The sequence below is a fragment of the Mesoplodon densirostris genome, chromosome 4, assembly GCF_025265405.1.
Source record: "Mesoplodon densirostris isolate mMesDen1 chromosome 4, mMesDen1 primary haplotype, whole genome shotgun sequence".
NCBI classification, from domain to species: domain Eukaryota; kingdom Metazoa; phylum Chordata; class Mammalia; order Artiodactyla; family Ziphiidae; genus Mesoplodon; species Mesoplodon densirostris.
In genome coordinates this window covers 24,144,711-24,168,261 of record NC_082664.1, presented here as the reverse complement: position 1 = coordinate 24,168,261, position 23,551 = coordinate 24,144,711, and the positions used below count along the sequence as shown (strand labels likewise).

Sequence of the window (23,551 nt, the reverse complement as noted above, 5' to 3'; positions counted from 1 at the left end):
TCATTTTTTGGAGGCAGCATAACCTTAATATCAAACCTTACAAGAAAGGTAACTTATGACCCACTCTGTAATAATTATAATTGCAAAATAAAAAATATGTATAAATGAACTATACCTCCCAACCAATTGTGTTTATTTCAGCAATGTGAGGTTTATCATTTGAAAACTTATCAATATAACTTCCTACATTAATTGAAAAAGGAATAAAATCATATGACTACCTCATATATGAAATGAGAAAATACATGCAAAGAAAATATTTAATAAAATTCAACAACAATGCATAATAAAAGCTCATTGTAAACTAGGAATAGAAGAAAACTTCTTTAATCTGATAAAAAGTTATTTAAAAAAATTATAGCAGGGGCTTCCCTGGTGGCGCAGTGGTTGAGAGTCCACCTGCCAATGCAGGGGACACGGGTTTGTGTCCCAGTCTGGGGAGATCCCACATGCCGCGGAGCGGCTAGGCCCGTGAGCCATGGCCACTGAGCCTGCGCGTCCGGAGCCTGTGCTCTGTGGTGGGAGAGGCCACAGCAGTGAGAGGCCCGTGTACCGCAAAAAAAATAATAATAATAAAAAAAATTACAGCAAACACCCTACATAATAGTGACATATTGAAAACTTTCTCTCTGCTATCAGTAACAAAAGAAGGCTTCCCACTGTCACCAATTTTATAAAGATGTATGAGAAGTAGCAAAGAAGAAAAAAAACTGATAGGACTGTGTACATAGAAAATCAAAAAGAACCTACAGATTGAGTACAAAGTCAGTATATAAAAATCAGTGGTATTTTTCTAATCATCAAGGAATAGAAAATGAAAGTTTATGTGATACCATCTACAATAGCATTCAGATACATTACATTTCTAGGAAGTAACCTAAGGAAATATGTAAAGCATTTCCACATAGAAAAATAGGAAACATTATGGAAAAAAATAAGCAGTATCCAAATGAGGAGCCACCAAATATTTCTGTAAAGGATCTGATAATAAATATTTTAGCCTTTACATTCTAGATGGTCTCTGTCACAACTACCCAACTCTACACTGTAATGCCAATTCAGAAATAGATAATAGGTGAACAAATGGGTGCGGCTGTGTGCCAATAAAACTTTATTTTCAAAAACAGGCAGAGGACTGTATTTAGTCCATGGGTTGTAGTTCACTACTTCCTGATTTAAATAATCAGAGGAATAAATATATTAATATTTAATGAAAATATAATAAAGATATGTATTCTCCTTAAACTGATCTTTACATTTAAATCTCTCACAGTCAAAATTCAGGAAGTTGAGTTTTGTCGTCGTTGCTGTTGTTGTTGTTATTTTGTTGTGGGTTTTTGGTAGACATTGGCAAACTAATTCTAAAATAAAGTAAAAACTTAAAGGGCAAAAGTTTGCCAAGACACTCTTGAAGAACAGAATTAAACTACTTTAACAGATGTTGAGACATTTTAAAACTCCAGTAATTAAGAGAGCATGGTATTGCAAACAAGGTATATGCCTAGATCAACAGAATGTAATAGATAGTCCATTAACACCCTTACATATAAATAAAATTGGTTCATGACAAAGGTGGCAATGCAAAACACTGGAGGAACGATGGTCATTCCAATCAATTATTCTGGGTCTAGATATTGTAAAAGAAAATATTCCTCATATTATATAGAAAAATCAATAAGTGTACTGTAGATCCAAATGTGAAAGATAAAACAATGAAGCTTCCAGAAGAAACCACTGGGAGAATATCTTTGGTACTTCGAGGTAAAGAAATTTCTTAACTAGGACACATAAGGCACTAACGCTAAACAAAAAGACATTAGAATTAAGAAATTCTATTAAAGGATACTTTAAGAGAGCAAAAATGTAAGTCACTGATTGGGAGAAGATATTGTAGAGACTTAGTACACAAAAGAAGGCATCAGAATGAAAAGATGCTCAACGTTATGACACATCAGGAAAATGTAAACCAAAACCACAAGAAGATATATCAGCATATACCAGCTGGGGTGGCTAAAATAAGACTGGTAATACTAAGTGTTGCTGAGAATGTGGGACACACAAAAGCCTCATACATTGCTGGTGGGTTCTAAAAGTTGAATATATATATGTCCTATTAACCAATTCCATTTTAAGGCATATTTGAAAGAGAAATGTACACATACAAAAGAATGTTCATAACAGCACTATTTGTGATAATCTCATACTGGAAACAACTCAAATGCTAATCAACACTAGAGTGAATAAATAATTGTGGCATATTCATTCAATGGACTCTTGCACAATAATGAAAATGAATAAACCACTGTCCCACATAAAATGTGGATATATATCACAAACATAACATGGAACAAAATAATTTGCCAGCCACAAAAGAATACATATTATTTCACTTAAATAGATGTTTAACAAACAAGCAAAACAAACTATAATATTCTAAGTCAGAACAGAAATGTTTAGAGATGGGGAGAAGATAGCCATAGAGAGAGCATAGGAGGGTCATCTAGGGGTTTGCAATAATCTGTATCCTAACATGGGTGATAGTTACATAGATATTTACTTTTGTGACTATTATTTTAGCTATACATATTCACATTACGTTAAAACTTTTGCTTATTCAGGTAAGTGAATAGTGTTTATGTTTCTCTAATGCACAGAACAAAGACTAGAAGAATAAACTCCAATATAACAATGCTCATTTCTGGATGCTGAGGTTATAGATTATTTATTTTAATTTTTATTTGGATCATCACACTATTAATTTTCCTCCTTTTTATTTTTTTAATTTTATTTTTAATGTTTTTTCTTTATAACAAAGTGAATCAGCTATACATATACATATATCCCCATATATCCTCCCTCTTACATCTCCCTCCCACCCTCCCTATCCCACCCCTCTAGGTGGTCACAAAGCACTGAGCTGATCTCCCTCTGCTATGCAGCAGCTTCCCACTAGCTATCTATTTTGGTAGTATACATAAGTCCATGCCACTCTTTCACTTCGTCACAACTTACCTTTCCCCCTCCCCATGTCCTTGGGTCCATTCTCTACATCTGTGTCTTTATTCCTGTCCTCCCCCTAGGTTTCTTCATAACCATTTTATTTTCTTTACATTCCATATATATGTGTTAGCATATGGTATTTGTTTCTCTCTTTCTGACTTACTTGACTCTGAATGACAGACTCTAGGTCCATCCACCTGACCACAAATAACTCAATTTTGTTTCTTTTTATGGCTGACTAACATTCCATTGTATATATGTGCCACATCTTCTTTATCCATTCATCTGTTGATGGACACTTAGGTTGCTTCCATGTCCTGGCTATTTTAAGTAGAGCTGCAATGAACACTGTGATATATGACGCTTTTTGAAATATGGTTTTCTCAGAGTATATGCCCAGTAGTGGGATTGCTGGGTCATACGGTACTTCTATTTTTAGTTTTTTAAGGAACGTCCATACTGTTCTCCATAGTGGCTGTATCAATTTACATTCCCACCAGCAGTGCAAGGGGGTTCCATTTTCTCCACAACCTCTCCAGCATTTATTGTTTGTAGAATTTTTGGTGATGGCCATTCTGACTGGTGTGAGGTGATACCTCATTGTAGTTTTGATTTGCATTTCGCTAATGATTAGTATTGTTGAGCATTCTTTCATGTGTTTCCTGGCAATCTGTCCATCTTTTTTGGAGAAATATCTATTTAGGTCTTCTGCCCATTTTTGGATTGAGTTGTTTCTTTTTTTGATATTGAGCTCCATGAGCTGGTTGGAAATTTTGGAGATATATCCTTTGTCAGTTGCTTCATTTGCAATTATTTTCTCCCATTCTGAGGGTTGTCTTTTGGTCTTGTTTATGGTTTCCTTTGCTGTGCAAAAGCTTTGAATTTCATTAGGTCCCATTTGTTTATTTTTGTTTTTATTTCCATTTCTCTAGGAGGTGGGTCAAAAAGGATCTTGCTGTGATTTATGTCATAGAGTGTTCTGCCTATGTTTTCCTCTAAGAGTTTGATAGTGTCTGGCCTTACCTTTAGGTCATTAATCCATTTTGAGTTTATTTTTGTGTATGCTGTTAAGGAGTGTTCTAATTTCATTCTTTTACATGTAGCTGTCCAGTTTTCCCAGCACCACTTACTGAAGAGGCTATCTTTTCTGCATTGTATATTCGTGCCTCCTTTATCGAAAATAAGGTGACCATATGTGCATGGGTTTATCTCTGGGCTTTCTAACCCATTCCATTAATCTATATTTCTGTTCTTGTGCCAGTACCATACTGTTTTGATTACTGTAGCTTTGTAGTATAGTCTGAAGTCTGGGAGCTTGATTCCTCCAGCTCCGTTTTCTTTCTCAAGATTGCTTTGGTTATTCAGGGTCTTTTGTGTTTCCATACAAATTGTGGATTTTTTGTTCTACTTATGTGAAAAATGCCATTGGTATTTGATAGGGATTGCATTGAATCTGTAGGTTGCTTTGGGTAGTAGAGTCATTTTCACAATGTTGATTTTTCCCATCCAAGAACATGGTATATCTCTCTATCAGTCTGTATCATCTTTAATTTTTTTCATCAGTGTCTTATAGATTTCTGCATACAGGTCTTTTGTCTCCTTAGATAGGTTTACTCTCAGGTATTTTATTCTTTTTCTTGCAATGGTAAATGGGAGTGTTTCCTTAATTTCTCTTTCAGATTTTTTATCATTAGTGTATAGGAATGCAAGAGATTTCTGTACATTAATTTTATATCCTGCTACTTTACCCGATTCATTGATTAGCTCCAGTAGTTTTCTGGTAGAGTCTTTAGGATTCTCTGTGTATAGTATCATGTCATCTGCAAACAGTGACAGCTTTACTTCTTTTCTGATTTGGATTCCTTTTATTTATTTTTCTTCTCTGATTGCTGTGGCTAAAACTTCTAAAACTATGTTGAATAATAGTGGTGAGAATGGGCAACCTTGTATTGTTCCTGATCTTAGTGGAAATGGTTTCAGTTTTTCATTATTTATAACAATGTTGGCTGTGGGCTTGTCATATATGACCTCTATTATGTTGAGGTAAGTTCCCTCTATGCCTACTTTCTGGAAGGTTTTTATCATAAATGGGTGTTGAATTTTGTCAAAAGCTTTTTCTGCATCTATTGAGACAATCATATGTTTTTTATCCTTCAATTTGTTAATATGGTTTATCACATTGATTGATTTTCATATATTGAAGAATCCTTGCATCCCTAGGATAAATCCCACTTGATCATGATGTGTCATCTTTTTAATGTGTTGCTGGATTCTGTTTGCTAGTATTTTATTGAGCATTTTTGCATCTATTTTCATCAGTGATATTGGCCTGTAGCTTTCTTTCTTTGTGACATCTTTGTCTGGTTTTGGTATCAGTGTGATGATGGCCTTGTAGAATGAGTTTGGGAGTGTTCCTTCCTCTGATATTGTTTGGAAGAGTTTGAGAAGGATAGGTGTTAGCTCTTCTCTAAATGTTTGATAGAATTCGCCTGTGAAGCCATCTGGTCCTGGGCTTTTGTTTGTTGGAAGATTTTGAATCACAGTCTCAATTTTAGTGCTTGTGATTGGTCTGTTTATATTTTCTATTTCTTCCGGGTTCAGTCTCAGAGGGTTGTGGTTTTCTAAGAATTTGTCCATTTCTTCCAGGTTGTCCATTTTATTGGCATAGAGTTGCTTGTAGTAATCTCTCACGATCCTTTGTATTTCTGCAGTGTCAGTTGTTACTTCTCCCTTTTCATTTCTAATTCTATTGATTTGAGTCTTCTTCCTTTTTTTCTTGATGAGTCTGGCTAATGGTTTATCAGTTTTGTTTATCTTCTCAAAGAACCAGCTTTTAGTCTTATTGGTCTTTGCTGTCAGTTCCTTCATTACTTTTTCATTTATTTCTGATCTGATCTTTATGATTTCTTTCCTTCTGCTGACTTTGGGGCTTTTTTGTTCTTCTTTCTCTAATTGCTTTAGGTGCAAGGTTAGCTTGTTTATTTGAGATGTTTCTTGTTTCTCGAGGTAGGATTGTATTGCTATAAACTTCCCTCTTAGAACTGCGTTTGCTTCATCCTATAGGTTTTGGTTAGTCGTGTTTTTATTGTCATTTGTTTCTAGGTATTTTTTTATTTCCTCTTTGATTTCTTCAGTAATCTCTTTATTATTAAGTAGTGTATTCTTTAGCCTCCATGTGTTTGTATTTTTTGCGAATTTTTTCCTGTAATTGATATCTAGTCTCATAGCATTGTGGTCAGAAAAGATATTTCATATGATTTCAATTTTCTTAAACTTAACAAGGCTTGATTTGTGACCCAAGATATGATCTGTCCTGGAGAATGTTCCATGAGCACTTGAGAAGGAAGTGTATTCTGGTTTTTTTTGTGTGGAATGTCCTCTAATATCAATTAAACCCATCTTGTTTAATGTATCATTTAAAGCTTGTGTTTCCTTATTTATTTTCATTTTGGATGATCTGTTCATTCGTGATAGTGGGGTGTTAAAGTCCCCTACTATTATTGTGTTACTGTCGATTGCCCCTTTTATGGCTGTTAGCATTTGCCTTATGTATTGTGGTGCTCCTATGTTACAATTGTTACATCTTCTTCTTGGATTGATCCCTTCATCATTATGTAAGGTCCTTCTTTGTCTCTTGTAATAGTCTTTATTTTAAAGTCTATTTTGTCTGATATGAGAATTGCTACTCCAGCTTTCTTCTGATTTCCATTTGCATGGAATATCTTTTTTTTTTTTTTTTTTTTTGCATTACGCGGGCGCTCACTGTTGTGGCCTCTCCCATTGCGGAGCACAGGCTCCGGACACGCAGGCTCAGCAGCCATGGCTCATGGGCCCAGCCACTCCACGGCATGTGGGATCTTCCCAGACTGGGGCATGAACCCATGTCCCCTGCATTGGCAGGCAGACTCTCAACCACTGCGCCACCAGAGAAGCCCTTCATGGAATATCTTTATCCATCCCCTCACTTTCAGTCTGTATGTGTCCCTAGGTCTGAAGTGAGTCTTTTGTAGACAGCATATATAAGGGTCTTGTTTTTGTTTACAGTCAGCCAGTCTATGCCTTGGTGGGCACATTTAATCCATTTATGTTTAAGGTAATTTTCGATATGTATATTCCTTTTACCATTTTCTTAATTGTTTGGGGTTTACTATTGTAGGTCTTTTCCTTCTCTTGTATTTCCTGCCTAGAAAAGTTCCTTTAGCATTTGTTGTAAAGCTGGTTTGGTGGTGCTGAATTCTCTTAGCTTTTCCTTGTCTGTAAAGGTTTTAATTTCTCTGTTGAATCTGAATGAGATCCTTGTTGGGTAAAGTCATCTTGGTTGTAGGTTTTTCCCTTCATCACTTTAAATATGTCTTGCAACACCCTTCTGGCTTGCAGAGTTTCTGCTGAAAGATCAGCTGTTAACCTTATGGGGATTCCTTTGTATGTTATTTGTTGTTTTTCCCTTGCTGCATTTCATATTTTTTCTTTGTATTTAATTTTTGATATTTTGATTAATATGTGTCTTGGCGTGTTTCTCCTTGGATCTATCCTGTATGGAACTCTCTGAGCTTCCTGGACTTGATCGACTATTTCCTTTCTCACATTAGGGAAGTTTCCAACTATAATCTCTTCAAATATTTTCTCAGTCCTTTTCTTTTTCTCTTCTTCTTCTGGGACCCCTATAATTCGAATGCTGGTGTGTTTAATGTTGTCCCAGAGGTCTCTAAGACTGTCCTCAATTCTTTTCATTCTTTTTTCTTTATTCTGCTCTGCAGTAGTTATTTCCACTATTTTATCTTCCAGGTCACTTATCTGTTCTTCTGCCTCAGTTACTCTGCTGTTGATTGCTTCTAGAGAATTTTTAATTTCATTTATTGTATTGTTCATCACTATTGGTTTGCTCTTTAGTTCTTCTAGGTCCTTGTTAAAAGTTTCTTGCATTTTCTCCATTCTATTTCCAAGGTTTTGGATCATCTTTACTATCATTACTCTAAATTCTTTTTCAGGTAGATGGCCTATTTCCTCTTCATTTGTTTGGTCTGGTGGGTTTTTACCTCCCTCCTTCACCTGTTGTGTATTTCTCTGTTTTCTCATTTTGCTTAATTTACTGTGTTTGGGGTCTCCTGTTCACAGACTGCAGGTTCATAGTTTCCATTTTTTTGTGTGTGTCTGCCCCCAGTGGCTAAGGTTTGTTCAGTGGGTTGTGTAGGCTTCCTGGTGTAGGGGACTAGTGCCTGTGTTCTGGTGGGTGAGGCTGGATCTTGTCTTTCTGGTGGGCAGGATCGCATCTGGTGGTGTGTTTTGGGGTGTCTGTGACCTTATTATGATTTTAGGCAGCCTCTCTGCTAATGGGTGGCATTGTGTTCCTGTCTTGCTAGTTGTTTGGCATAGGGTGTCCAGCACTGTAGCTTGCTGATTGTTGAGTAGAGCTGGGTCTTAGAGTTGAGATGGAGATCTGTGGGAGAACTTTTGCCATTTGATATTATTTGGAGCTGGGAGGTCTGTGGTGGACCAATGTCCTGAACTCGGCTCTCCCACCTCAGAGGCACAGGCCTGACACCCAGCTGGAGCACCAAGACCCCGTCAGCCACACAGCTTTTTCAGTGTCGAGGTTCACTGCAAGGACACCACAACCCAACCCACTCCCAGGGGCAAGTGGCCAGCCCAGTGATCTTTGAGGTCCACCAGGGCCAACAACCAGGAACCAGGCTGACTGGCATCCTCTCTTCTACTTTTTAATTATTATTTTGCTGTTCTATCTCTTTTTTTTTTTTTTTTTTTTTTTTGCGGTATGCGGGCCTCTCACTGTTGTGGCCTCTCCCGTTGCGGAGCACAGGCTCCGGACGCGCAGGCTCAGCGGCCATGGCTCATGGGCCCAGCCGCTCCGCGGCATATGGGATCCTCCCAGACTGGGGCATGAACCCGTGTCCCCTGCATCGGCAGGCGGACTCTCAACCACTTGCGCCACCAGGGAGGCCCCTGTTCTATCTCTTTAATGTCAATGCTTATAATGCTGATTAATTTTGAAACTTCTTCTTTAAGGCTAATAATTTCCCTCTAACACTGCTTCAAATACATAAAAAACTTTTGACAGGATATTTATTATTATTAAATGCTCAGTATTTTCTAAATTTATCATTTATTCTTTGATCCATGAACATATTTAGTAACATATATTCTAATTTTCAATCCTTTTTTCTATTTTAGAGGGTTAATAATCTCTAAGTTAACAGCACTGTGATCAGATGATATGTCGTTTATGCTGTCAATCCTTTGAAATTTGTTGTGGCTAATTTTATGGTACAGCACAGGGTCAGTTTTTATATATGTTTCATATGTGCTTGAAAAGAATGCTTGTTATCCAGTTGATGGGGGCAATGTTCCATATAGGTAAATTAGAATATGCTGTCTGATTTTGCTGTTTAAATCTTCTATACACATAGATATAAAAGTATCTTAGTTAGCTTGTGTTATCAGAGACTAAGAGATATATCACCAACATTGATGGTGTTTTGTGAACATTTCTCGCAATTTTGTCAATCTTTGATTTAAATTTCTGAGGTAATGATGTACATACAAATTGAGAATGTTTAACTTTTTTTTTTTTTTTTTTTTTTTTGCTGTACGCGGTCCTCTCGCTGCCGCGGCCTCTCCTGCTGCAGAGCACAGGCTCCGGATGCGCAGGCTCAGCGGCCACGGCCCACGGGCCCAGCCGCTCCACGGCATGTGGGATCTTCCCGGACCGGGGCATGAACCCGTGTCCCCTGCCTCGGCAGGCAGACTCCCAACGACTGCGCCACCAGGGAAGCCCAATAATGTTTAACTTTTTGATGAACTTAGCCTTTCATCATTTTCAGTGTTTCTCAAAATCACAAGTAATTATTTTGCCTTCGTGTTTACTTTCCATGATATCGATATTAATATATATAATATATAATATATATTAATATTGATATAGCAGCTTCCTCTTGGTTAGTATTTGACTTGAAGCCCAGGGAGGTTGCATGACAAGCCCAAGTTCACACAGATAATTCACAGAAGTAGAACTTGGACCCACACTTCCTGACTCCCACTCCAGGACTCTTGCTAAGTGTCCTAGTAGAATGACCAGGATGTGGTAGAGAGAGCAGACGAGAGCCAGAATGGAATGAATGATAAGAGCCATGGAGCAATGGGGAATAGCAGGCAGAGCTATAAAGGATCACTGGGGGACAAATAAAGGCGGGCACAGAGTTTGAATTTTTTGACAAGGATGTCATGACAAAACAAGATTTAAGGAAGCCTATAATTTTAGCAGTATACAGGAGAGAGAGGTGGGGGGAGGAAATAAGACTGTTTAGGAAGAGTCTGAGACTCTTTGAGACTGTCTTTGTCCTCCACATCCCACAGAATGTAATGAGAGCTTGAATCAAGACCACTGGAATGAAGAGGAAAAGGTAGATTCAAGAGCCACTGTATGAAGGAAATGACACACTGAAATGACTTAATGGATTTTGGAGATGAAGGGAATTGTAGAGTCAAAGATACTACCTCATTTATATCTGTAGTACCCTGACAGCTTTATTATTTCTTAGGTTGGTAACCACATAGTTGAGAAACAGTAGTTGGCCTAGAGGAGGAGAGAAAATAATGAGTTTTCTCTCCGTGCTGTATGTCTGGTATTTCTAGTACACAGCTGGAAATATAGGATTTAGAGCAGATGCAGATATGAAGATTTTTTGATGATGATTATGATGAAGGGGACTACTCACATAGAAATGATAGTCAAATCTTTGGATTAGGCTCTGTTTCTTTTTTTTTTTTTCTTTTTTCTTTTTTCCGGTATGCGGGCCTCTCACTGTTGTAGCCTCTCTCGTTGCAGAGCACAGGCTCCGGACGTGCAGGCTCAGCGGCCATGACTCACGGGCCCAGCCGCTCTGTGGCATGTGGGATCTCCCCGGACCAGGGCACGAACACATGTCCCTTGCATCAGCAGGGGGACTCTCAACCACTGCACCACCAGGGAAGCCCCTAGGCTCTGTTTCTTAAGCATATCTGTTTCTTAAATACCAAGGATCATTTATTGCCAAAATTTTTAAATTAAAAATTGCTGTAATTTATTACTATCATCTTTTAAAAATTGATATCAAGGATAATGGCTTCATGAATAAACTTCTGGACAACCCAGAAAGCGTTCTGGTACAACCACTGTACTCCAGGTCACTTTTGAGCATGACTGTATTAAAAAGTAAGGTTTACTGCTGCAGACCTTTAAAATTTCTTGTAGACCTCCCCTTAAAGTATTGACAAAGCTCAACCCTATTTAATTCACAACCATTAAGATCAAAGCATTCAGTGGTACATCTGCTTATGTAATTATCAGTAATGCCAGAAAACAGCTTTATGAATTTGGTCACAATGAACTCTGAGGGAATAAGCAGCTGGAAAGGCTATGAGAGCTTTCTCCCCAGAAATTTAAAAAACAAACAAACAAACAAAAAACTGTACTCAACCCGGTGAATTTTTTGTCATTGAGTTTGGTTTTGTTTTTTGTTTTTCCAACTGGATATAATAAAAATGTCTGAGATTTTGCTACATAATATGATCTTTCAGAAGGGTCAACATTAATTTTTTAGGTCAGTTCAGCAGGCTTGAGTTCAACTCTGGAAGTGGGTAAGTTCCAACAGGATTCTAACAAATCCACCCAGAAGAGCCAGAATGTGTCCATAGATTATTTATGTCGACTTCCTTCACTGGTAGAACAGGGAAGCCCTGAAGGAATCATATAGTTGTCGGAGCATCAATTAAAATACTTAGAGGCTCTGGGGCTTCCCTGGTGGCGCAGTGGTTGAGAGTCCGCCTGCCGATGCGGGGGACACGGGTTCGTGCCCCGGTCCGGGAAGATCCCACATGCCGCGGAGTGGCTGGGCCTGTGAGTCATGGCCGCTGAGCCTGTGCATCTGGAGCCTGTGCTCCACAATGGGAGAGGCCACAACAGTGAGAGGCCCGAGTACCACAAAAACAAAAACAAACAAACAAAAAAACTTAGAGGCTCTGAAATCAAATTCAAATCCCCAAAAGTCCCACTTAGTCCTCACACTACAAGGTACATTCATGGAGTATAATGTTGTCTGCTATAGGAGGCTTTAGGATGAGACTTTTATATCAATACAATGCAAACAGAACTTTGGTCTTAAAGATCCCACGGTATTTTTGATATCAGGAGAGGCTTGCCTTAGCGTGCTCAGCCAAAACTTCTGGGACTCAGCTGAAATTTTGGAGTCATTGAGAACTTGGCTATATATATATCTAATCTCAGATTAATAATAAAAGACATTTTTCAATTTAAAATCTCAAACTGTCTTACATATCTAGAGTAAATAAAGTGCTCTAAAAAATGTCTCTCTACATTAGAATGAGAAGAATCTATGTTGGCCAAATTTTCACCTTCAAACTGCATATAGAACCATGAAGCAGTTCTAAAAATTTCCAAAGATTCAGGTAAATATACAGTTCTCTAAAGCTTTTTGGAAAAAGAGATTTTCTTTTGTTTGTTTCACCAAGAAACCTGCTACCTGTCTGTATTCATCTTAAAGCACCATATCCTGCCTCTCTCCCCTCTTTTTCACTGGAGGATGAATGGGACATGAATGAGATCAACTGAAGTTCTTTAAAGTCAATCATTCTATCTGTCTATTTATCTGTCTCACTCTCAATCTCTCTCTCTCTGAACTTTCATGTGTAGCTACTCCTGCCCCTTAGGTCAGCATTCCTTACACTCTCTTTCAGATAAATCCTAAGGATCCTTTAGCACTCAGCTGAGCCATCACTTCCTTCAGAAACCTCTAGAAATTCTAATTGTCTTTCTCTCACTTTAAGCTTCTCCTCTCTTTTGACCAGATTTGAACCTTCCCACCTTCCACAGTAACTTTTGCTTCTTTCTGTCATAACACTTATCTATATGTCTCCTCCTCCAGCAAGAGTTCCTAAAATCTAGACTGCCTTATCTGTACCTAATTTGTAGTCTAATTTTGTTAAATATTTGTTAATAAGTGTGTAATGGAGGACTGATAAACTACTTTTTCGCTCACTGGCAGAGATACAAAGCAAATGTGCATCTTTTCTTTTGAAGTTGTTAACAAATTACATTCATTCATTAATCCATTGAAAATATTTATTGTAAAACTCATATGTCTGGCACTTTAGGCACAGAAGACAGAGTGATAAACAAGCCAAAAAGTGTCCCTCTTCTCTAGAGCTTATATTCTAGTGGGGGAGATATACAATAAAGCAAAGCAAAGCAAAAAAAAAAAAAAGTAAATCTACAATATGATGTCAGTTACTGTTATATGCTATGAAGAAAAGTCATTCAGAGCCAGGTATAGAAAGTGAATGTTTGTGTGTGGTGGGACGGGGGCAGGAGTGGGGCTCAAGGGAGCCTTTTCTGACCTGAATAATGTGAGTGAGTGAATGAGAGCAAACGTGGAAGGAAGAGCGTTCCAGTTAGGGGAACAGCAAATGCAGATTCTGACATGTAAGAATGTTTGATGTACATGGAGAACAGCAAGGAGGCAGTGTGGCTAGAGCAGAGAGAATGAAGGCAGAGTGGTAAGAGAAGGATGTAAAGGTGGGCAGAATTCTGACCATTCAGAGGCTTGGAGGCTCTTAATCGTCTTTGCATGGGATGCATATAATGCAAATGTGAAGGGGGTCCCTTGGAGGGCTTTGATAAGGGACATGACAGTCTGATTTATGTTTTAGAGGGAGCACTCCAGCTGCTAGGTAAAAACAGAATGTAGGAGGACACAGACAATTGTTAGGAAGTTCTTAATCTGGGCCAAAGATGATGGTGGCTTTACCTAAGGTGGTAATAACGGAGGTGGTGGGAAGTAATCAGATTTCAGGTCAGTTTTGAATGCAGAGCCAATAGGATTTAGCACTTATTATTGTGAAGCTGTGTTTTAAGTTTATTACAAAGTAAATAAGGATCAGGTTAATCTCATGATTAATCATAACACTAACAACACATACACATGCATAAACACGCACACACCAAACAGATAGAGCTAATGACACAAAATACATGAAACCCTTTGTTTGGCCTGATCTGAGGCTATAGACACTATTTTTAGATTCTATGGGTGACTAAGAATTCACCTGACAACCACTGAGTAATTGCTCCAAGTGAGCTCACTAGTCTACAACTGCAGTTTGTCAGCATTCACTTCACAAATGCATTGCCCTGAGTACAAATATTAGTGTGCCCGTGAGGAGTTACTTCTACTCCTCTGCCATCACAAAACCCTGCTTTGGGGTCCACCCAGAAAGGCTAGGCTATCCCAAGCTCCACTTCAGAGATATAATAAAAAAGGAGAGGTTTGGAGTTTGAATCTTATTTATTTATTTGTTTGTTTGTTTGTTTATTTTGTGGTACGCAGGCCTCTCACTGTTGTGGCCTCTCCCGCTGCGGAGCACAGGCTCCGGACACGCAGGCTCAGCGGCCATGGCTCACGGGCCCAGCCACTCCGCGGCATGTGGGATCTTCCCGGACCGGGGCACGAACCCGTGTCCCCCGCATCGGCAGGCGGACTCTCAACCACTGCGCCACCAGGGAAGCCCCTGGAGTTTGAATCATGACTTTGCCACTTAACTGACTGAGTAACCTTAAATGACTTACTTAACCTCTCTCTGAAACTTAGTTTACTCATGTATGAAATGTAGATAGTCAACAAACTTGGAGAGATGTTTGAAATTCTTCCTCGTCCTGCTTCCTGTGCTTCTGGACCTCATTCAGAGTCTTGTCTGGAAAAGTATAGCATCAAGGTAAAACTGGTGAAACCACCAACAGGAACATCCATGGCATATTCAACATTCACAGCCATGTCCAATGTCAGAATTTGTCTGCTCCAAAGACCTTTAGCTTGGAACAATTCCCGTCTAGAGTGACATCCCTAGGACTGCTTGCTGTCTCTGTAACAGAATCCAAAGACAGCTTCCAGTCTCAAGTTTCCATGAAAATCCTTGGCACTCTTGAGGGTAATAATACTGTCAGCACAGCAATCCACAAATAGAGATGATAATAATGTCTCAGAAAGGAGGCATCGAACTGAGACTTTTTCAAGATTTGGCAAGTCATTCTCTTTATGCTGCCCTTTTGGTCACTGAAGAGCTAAGGCCACTTTAGTTTCACTAATTTTAGAGCAGTGTTTTAGGATAAAGGCTAAAATTGCTCCAGTGGGAGAGAGGGAAAGAAAGAGCAGACAAGAGCCAAGGGTTGAGAGTTGAGCAATGTGTCAATACAAACAATGGAAATCATCAGCAGACACTGAGGGCAAATTACTTTTATATATAGAAATTACACCACAATAAAAGAGACTGATAGATGCTTACACAGCTGTGGTTATTAGGGCGACATCATAGCATTTGTTCAAAGCAAATATTGAAGTAGCAGCAGGCTCAATATGACAGGCTTTCAGACCTTACCAACAATGGAGAAGAGACAAATACCAAATAAGGCAATAAAATCATCAGGGAAAAAAGAATAAAGACTGAGCCCTGGATTAATGTGATGAAGTGGGAGTGATGTGAGGAGGGTTTTAACAAGGCTACTTTTCTGGTGTGTGAGGTTAATTCTAGATATCTAACAGGTTAACACAATTTTCAATTTTACAACCTGTGCGTAATTAGAGTGGTGTTTGTGAGTTACTCGTTTTGTTTGTAATTGAAATTTGCAGTTTGGACTGTGCAATGATTGATATCAGTAGGGAGATGGAACATGCAAAGAGTTGGCATTTTGTCCTCCAGAAGGAAACGTCCCGTAGATAAAATAACCTAAAAACTTCTTTCCCAGCAGCGCATTAGAATGTGTAATTTGGATAAAATGTGTTATTGGAAATTGTGGTAAAGAATGAACTAAAATAAGTGTGCATCTTTTCTGTTGATGTTATCTTTTAACACCGTGCCTCAATTGAAACTAGGCTCTCTTCTCAAGAAATAATATGTTTTCTTCCCTTTCCCGGACATATTTTACCTGAACAATAGCATTCGGTTTTGATAAATATACCCTTTGATGTCCTAAGAGAGATGATCACTACCTTTATTTACTTCTTGTCTCAACCTGAAATGTGGCTCTGGAAATACTACTTGTTAAACATGCCAAGGAGAGGAACAACTTTACCTATTATATGAAATTGAATATTATATGTGATTTTTAGTCATTTTTATAAATTTATAGCAAAAAGCAGACTCTATAGCCACTGTTAAAAAGTTATTAGCATTATCAGCCAACCAACTCTAATTCAAGGAATACTGTAACTCATTGACCATAATCTGCTGATTATCTCTTCTGTAAACTGTATTTCAGGCCCTTTAACTACTTAAAATTTTCTTCTTTCTTCTGAGCCTGAGAGCCCACTTCTTATGGGGGAGCTAACTGTGAGTTTGTAAAGCTTAAAAACTTCACAGTTTCATTTGCTTCTTTTTGTTCAACTGAAAGAGGCCTTGAGAAAGTTTGACTGACATTTACAATTATATTTGGAGATTAAAATAATGTAGGGTTTTGAAAGGTTTAAAATTTATCCACCATATTGGACCTCACATGATTATGGCTTCCTTCGTATCATTTTAGTCAGGTATTGAAATCCATTTGATGTGAATGTAATAGTCATTTTAATGGATATTGTTAATGGATATTGTTCCTTGTTTTCAGTGTAATAGATAAAGGGGATTTTAATTAAATTCATTGTGTGAGTACTTATTGAGGGTAAAAAGTTTCACAGAATTATTATTTTTTCTGGCATGACATGTAAAGAACATTGTAAAAGACAGGGAAGGGAGCAATATCAGAGTGCAGCTGGCATTAGAATCAGGCCAGTTTCATCTCCCCCATAGATGGTGGGGCAGGCTTCAAATAACACTAAAACGTGCCTTGAGACTATAGTGTCCATAAGGGACCAGCACAATGTAACAACATTGCTTGCTTTCTTCAAAACTGGTGGAACTCTTAAAGGTGAGAGTTTGGGTTTCCCCAAAAGCCTCAATAGAGAGCCCAATCCTAGGTCCCATAGCAGTCCACTAGAAATATGGTAAGAAATGGCAAGAGCTTTTGTCCCAGTAGTTCCAATTCCTGTGACAGCTCAGAAAATCATAAGAACCGCTTCTCCCTGGGGGTTTTAGGACACTCCGGGTTACAAACCCTGACCAAGGGGCTCCAAAAGTCATTGGTCTGGTCACAAAGGAACTATGACATCAGAGAGGGTAGCATTCAGGGAATGAAAAGTCCAACAAGAACCACTGAGATGGTGAGTTTATTTTGGTAGAAAGGAAAAGTCTGAATTACTTATTCTGTAGAATTTTTACAACATGGTATTGATTGACCATGCCTCTCTGGGTCACTAAGCCCAGAAACTCTGCCCTTAGCCTGCTACTCACAAAAATTTGTCATAAATTCCTTAGTGTTGTTAGACTGCTTTCATACAGCACAATGATTAAGTGTAAAAATATAGTGGAAGCTTCCACTGGGGAAAAAAATAGTTATATGCAGTTCCAACCATTTCCAAACAATCTCTGCAATGAATAAACCCGCTATACTCCTATCTTATCTTTGAAACTTTGAGTTAGGATGCTAAAATTAACTTACACAATAGGTATATTTATACACTTACACACACATAATACGAATATGTTAATAGTTTTCTCTGGGCAGAGGAATTATGTGTGACTTTCTTTTCCTTTCATGTGACAATCTTACAATGGTAATGAATATATATTACTTTTAAAATCTGCACAAATGCCTTGAAAAATTGAAAAAGTAAGTAACATATAAAAAGGTATCTTTCTTTCTCTCTCTCCAAACAAACCCAGTTCCTTCCACACTCAGTGTTTATCCTAACAATCTCTCCAAGATTTAGAAATAGTTGGCATGGAGAGGAATGTATAAAATCTAACTACATCACACTTCTGAATTTTCCCAAATTAAGTGGAAGGAGTAGTTTTAATACACATTCTTTGGGGAGAAAAGGGAACACCCACTTCTTTTAAATTGGAGTATAATTGCTTTGCAGTGTTGTGTTAGTTTCTGCTGTACAGAGAAGTGAATCAGTTATAAGTATACCTATATCCCCTCCCTCTTGGACTTCCCCCCCCCAATCCCACCCATCTAGGTCATCACAGAGCACCGAGCTGAGCTCCCCATGTTATACAGTAGGTTCCCACTAGCTATCTATTTTACACATGGTAATGTATTTATGTCAAACCTAACTTCCCAATTCATCTCACCCTCCCCTTCTCAAGCTGTGTCCATACGTCTGTTCTCTATGTCTGCATTTCTATTCCTGCCCTGCAAATATGTTCATCTGTACCATTTTTCTAGATTCCACGTATATGCATTAATAGACAATATTTGTTTTTCTCTTTCTGACTTACTTCACTCGTATGACAGACTCTAGGTCCATCCTCGTCTCTACAAGTTACCCAATTTCGTTCCTTTTTATGGCTGAGTAATATTCCATTGTATATATGCACCACATCTTCTTTATCCATTCATCTGTATACCCACTTTTAACATGAACTCCCTGATACCACTCTCTCTTTCATGATTAAAATACTCAGGGGTACTTCTTGCCTCAACCTCCTTGCCAAACACTTCTCAGTATTTACCATGTGCTTCTACCTCCCACCCACCAATTCCTTAAAACTCATCTCCCAAAAGTCACCAATGACCTCCTATTAACCCAATTAAAATATGCTTCTCACTCTTCCTCTTTGACCCTTCTGCTATATTTGACAATTTTGACTTGCTCCTCCTTCTTCAGAAATCAAAGGCAAACTGAATTTATTACTCTTGCCCTTCTCTAATTCCAATGTCTATTCTTATCTTCTCTAATTTCAATGGCTATTCTCTAATTTCAATGGCTATTCTTTCTTTGTTTTCATCACCCATTTTAAGTTTTATCTTGGCTCTGTTTTCTCCTCCCACTTCCCATGTGAAAGCCATTTCCAAGTCTGTTTTCAATCTTCATGCCACTTTATTTCACAAACATTGCTTTAAAACATGCTACAGATTTGACATTGTGCTAGGCACTGGGTATGGACTGAAAACAGAGTGATATACAAAGGAGAAAGTGGCAGATTTGCTTGAAGAGGGTATGGAATAACCTCCCCTGGGAAGAGGTAGGTCTCATAGGTTATAATAAAGATGCTAAACTTCTTAGACTTCATCTCATGAACAAAGGGAAACTGAGGAATTTTAAGCCAGGAAGTAATACATATTTGCATTTTAGAAAAAACTGTTAAAAGGAGTGAAAGAAATGAAAGAAGATACTCAACTAGAGATGAGGAGACTTACTGGGACATGATTCTTGTTGGCTAGGTGAGAACTGATGAACTAATGCAGTGTCAATGAGGATGGAGAAGAGTGAAGGAAATTAAGAAGAGTCGGGATTAAAGAGAGAAAATCTATAGGATTTGATGTTGATTCCATATAGGAGGGACAGAAAGTGAGAAAGAATGGAATCCCAGGATTCTGATTTGGGTTTCTGAATGGATGATGCTGATGCTATATCTTACAGATAGGCAATATAGGAAGAGGTTGGTAGGGGAGACAGGGGGTTGAATTTTAGACACATTGAGATTGAGATATCTCAGGGAAATCCAGGGAGTGTTGGCTAGATGGATCTGGAGCTAATGCTCTGAAATGGAATATAGATTTGACACTCATAAGTATAAAAGAGATAGTCCAATCCTATGATTATAACAGGAAAATAGATGAGACACTCAGGGAGAAAGAACAGAATAAGGAGAAAATAACACTAAGTCAGAGTCCACGAAGTAATGGCACCCAAGTGTAAGAAGAAAAAATTAGCAAAGGAAAAAGAAATGATTGCTAATTCTATAAACCCACCTGCATTTGTGGTGATATTCTGTTTTCCTTCTTTCTACTACTGAGGTGTCCCACTAAAAATTTCTACCCTCCCAAGCAAGCTTGCAAATAACTCCAAAATCTGTGTCACTGACTCAACTTCTTCTAAACTCCTTAACAAGACTCTCCAAATCTGATTCAAGTCTATTTTACCCAGACTTTTCTACCATAACTCTCTTACATAGCCCCTGAGTTTTATCCAGTCAAGACAATCCCTTTTCTTCAAACTTTGCATTCACTGTTCTGCCTCTCTGCCTTTATTGCTCCTTCTTCCTGGAATTCCCACATCCCCCATACCTAGCATCTCCACCAGCCATTGTTCATCATCCTTACCCATGACTTATGAGAAGCTAAAAAGAGCCCAAACTGGAGTCACTACCATCAAAGGGAAAAGGACAAAAAAATACTAATATTTATTTGGGATCGACTAATGTGTTAAAACTATGCTAGACAGGGAGTATGTGAGTGCTTGTGAATAAATATCATTTAATCTTCACAGCAACCTTAGAAAGTCCCTTTTGTAGATGAAGACACTGAGGCTCATTCATCACTTACTGAATGTTTATCAAATGTCTATTATTGCCAGGCACTGTGCTAGATGCTAGATAAACAATAGGGAACCAAACAGAGTCTCTAGTTGCTCCTACAAAGAGCTAACAATAGTGGGAGAGACAAATATTAAAATATATTTGTGTAAATAAATGTTTAATGGCAAATTGGAGTAAGGGCCATAAAGTGAAAGGATGGGAAACTAATTCAGGGAAGGGGGTCTCTTTGCTAAGGTAGGCTCATTTAAGCTAAGACCTACAGGGAGTAGCCAGATGAAAGGAGTGGAAATAATGTTTCAAGCAAAGGGAAGAGCCTGTTTGAAGTGTAAGGAAATTATGAAAGGCCAATGAGGCCACAGAGATGTGAGTAAACTGGAAAGAAGTGCTCTGTGAGACTTACAAAGTAGGCAAGAACAAGATTTTGCATGTCCTTGTAGACCATGTTTAAAATTTTAGATTTTTCTCACCAAGGAATTAGAAGAGATTGAAGGATTTTAAGCAGCAGAGTTACACAAGACCAATGTTTACAACAAATCAGAAAAACTAAATAAAGTCATGACAATAATAAATGGTAGAGCAGAAGATTAAACACTGGGTCTGATGCCTAACATTTGCAGAAAGTTTGTAATCTCAGTCCAAGCCTATTAGCATAATCTGAAAGGCATGGTCACCCCTGGCCTGGCTTGGGTGGTCTAATTCAGATACTGATGCCTTTTTTTTGGCCACACCACATGGCATGTGGGATCATAGTCCCTGACCAGGGACCAAACCCACACCCCACACCCCCTGCATTGGAAGCATGGCGTCTTAACCACTGGACTGCCAGGGAAGTCCTCTGATGCCTTTTTTTTTTTTAATTTGAAGACTCAGCTGACAATCTCCTGAGTAACATAAACTTTCTCTTTTCCATATGGAACCATAGGGCTGTCTTTCAAGTGATGCATGCTTTTTATATCCACCTGTAGCAAAAGTAACCTGGTCTGCCTTTTAACTCAGCATCATCCCCTAGAATGACAACTGTGGTTCAGTAAGGTGTTTGGGGTGGTGCTGCTGCTGTGAAAATCAGGCACATCAGTATCAAGGCTTCCTAGAAAGACATCTAACTAACCAAAGGCAGCATCGGGTGGTAGAACCTGATTGCCTAGTTTCCAAATCTGGCTTCACCATGTTAACTGTATGATCCTGGGCTAGGGACTCTGAGCCTATTTTCTCATCTATAAAATGGGGATGTGATAATAATAATAACAATAACTAATTCATAGAGTTGTGAGGATTAAATGAACTAATATATATAAAGCACTTGCAACATTACCTAGCACTAAAGGTTATATAAGTGATGTCTATTATTATGCATAATAATAATTATAAAGGCATTTGAAATTTAGGGTGTTTCTAAGAAAAAAATTGCATTTATCCATTTGTAACCATTTTTTATAAACAGACTGGCCTTTTAAGGTGAAGAACCCAAAGAAAAGAGACGTTATTTCACATCCCTACGGTAACATGTGAAGTTTGTGCTTGTCAGATGCTTCATGACCACTTTTGTGCTTCTGTCCCAACATGAGAAGTAGGAAAGCTCAGACAAGTGGACTGTGTTCCCATCTGGAGTCTAGTAGAAGGTACACCCTCAAAGCACCACCTCTGAAAAACACTGGCAGACTGGCAGGATCTGAAATCCACTCAACAAACTTTTAAGACTGTTTCTGGTGCTTATCAAATCAACAACCATTAATAAGGTACAGGAACAAGCCTAGAGACCATGTCAGATTGAACACTTCACCAGGGTGACAACTCCTAAGAGATTCTAAACTAGTTTCTAGACAAGTTACCTGAAATACAATTAGCCTCCCCACCTGATCCCTGCAATAGAGAATGCAGAGCATTCTCTAAGTAGGGAGAGGGCTTCCCTAATCCTATTACTACATTGAAGAAATGCAAGGCTCTAAAACTGCTGGTTACTTAAATGGAATGAGTCCTCAGGTTTATTGCTGCCATGTTTTGCCAAATGTTGAGATCTAGCCCAGGTGTCCAAATTGACCTCTTCCTAGAGGAAAGAAAGAGGGACCTTGAAAATGTTTCCAAAACTAGGAAGAAAAAAGTGTAGAAGAGGGAAAAGTTGGATAAAATCAGGGTAAACTTAATTGTGGGGGAGAGGCACTGGCAAGGAATGAAGGGCAAAATATAATGAGTAACTGAGCACAAACAGTTTTCACATATTATAGTTGAAAATTGATTTAAAGAGCATCAAGAAGAAAAGATGCTAGGGAAGAAGACAGGTAATTTCCCTTCCAACCTGACTCCATTGTCTACCTGAGGACGAAACTAAAATCTTCTATGATTCGTCTACCAGATAATCATCATTAACTTTTTGGCATGTATGCTATTATATTCTTCATAGATATATTTATATAAACTTAAGTTAAATTGGAATTATACTTTACACATTGTTTTGTAAACTAACCTTTCATTTAATAAACACTTACCTAAATTATTACTCTTCTAAATTATGATCTTTAATGGCTGCTTAGAATCTTCTCTTATGGCTAAATTCTAAATTATTCAATCAATAATCCATTGTAGGCCATTTCAATTGTTTGCAATTATAGTAATGTTGCAATAATCATCCTTATATCAGATTATTTCTTTAGACTAAGTGGAAAGAGAATTATTAGGTTGAAGGCTATAAACATTTTTAAGGCACGTGTGATATTTATTGTTAACTTGTACCCATTAAGGTTGTACTATTTGCCTTTCCACCAGCAGTATATGTCTAAATTGATTAAAAAACAAAATATAAGCAAAGCTAAATAACAGTTTCTACTTCCAAATAAGAGGAGGACAGGAACTATAAAGTTATAATAATTAAAAGAAGCAAGCATAGCTTTACTTAAATTAGTGAGCAAATAAAACTGATATATTTATCACAGATTCATTCTAATGTTCTTCTAAACCATTAAAAAAAAAATCTCATTTACCTCTTTAAAAACACAGTAGAGGATAACTCAGACAGGCTTTGGAGTAAGAGAGAAGTGGGCTCAAGTCCTAGTTCTCCAGTTGAAAACCCTGGTGAATTATTGAACTCTGTGAGGTTAAATTTATTCACATATAAAATGAGGATAAGCAT

The 23,551-nt window shown here is 38.1% G+C and overlaps 1 protein-coding gene across 4 annotated transcripts in view; it reads right to left on the bottom strand.

The window, feature by feature from the left end:
• Nucleotides 1–23,551, bottom strand: part of DIO2 (iodothyronine deiodinase 2) — a 71,382-nt gene that overhangs the window by 32,920 nt on the left and 14,911 nt on the right. Inside the window, exon 1 of one of the 4 annotated variants that reach the window (XM_060095756.1) lies at nt 23,403–23,452. The exons of the other annotated variants lie outside the window; for them this stretch is intronic. The gene's annotated coding sequence lies outside the window, so the exon portion shown is untranslated. Of the gene's footprint in view, nt 1–23,402; nt 23,453–23,551 lie in introns of those variants that run through there. 4 annotated transcript variants of the gene reach the window in all.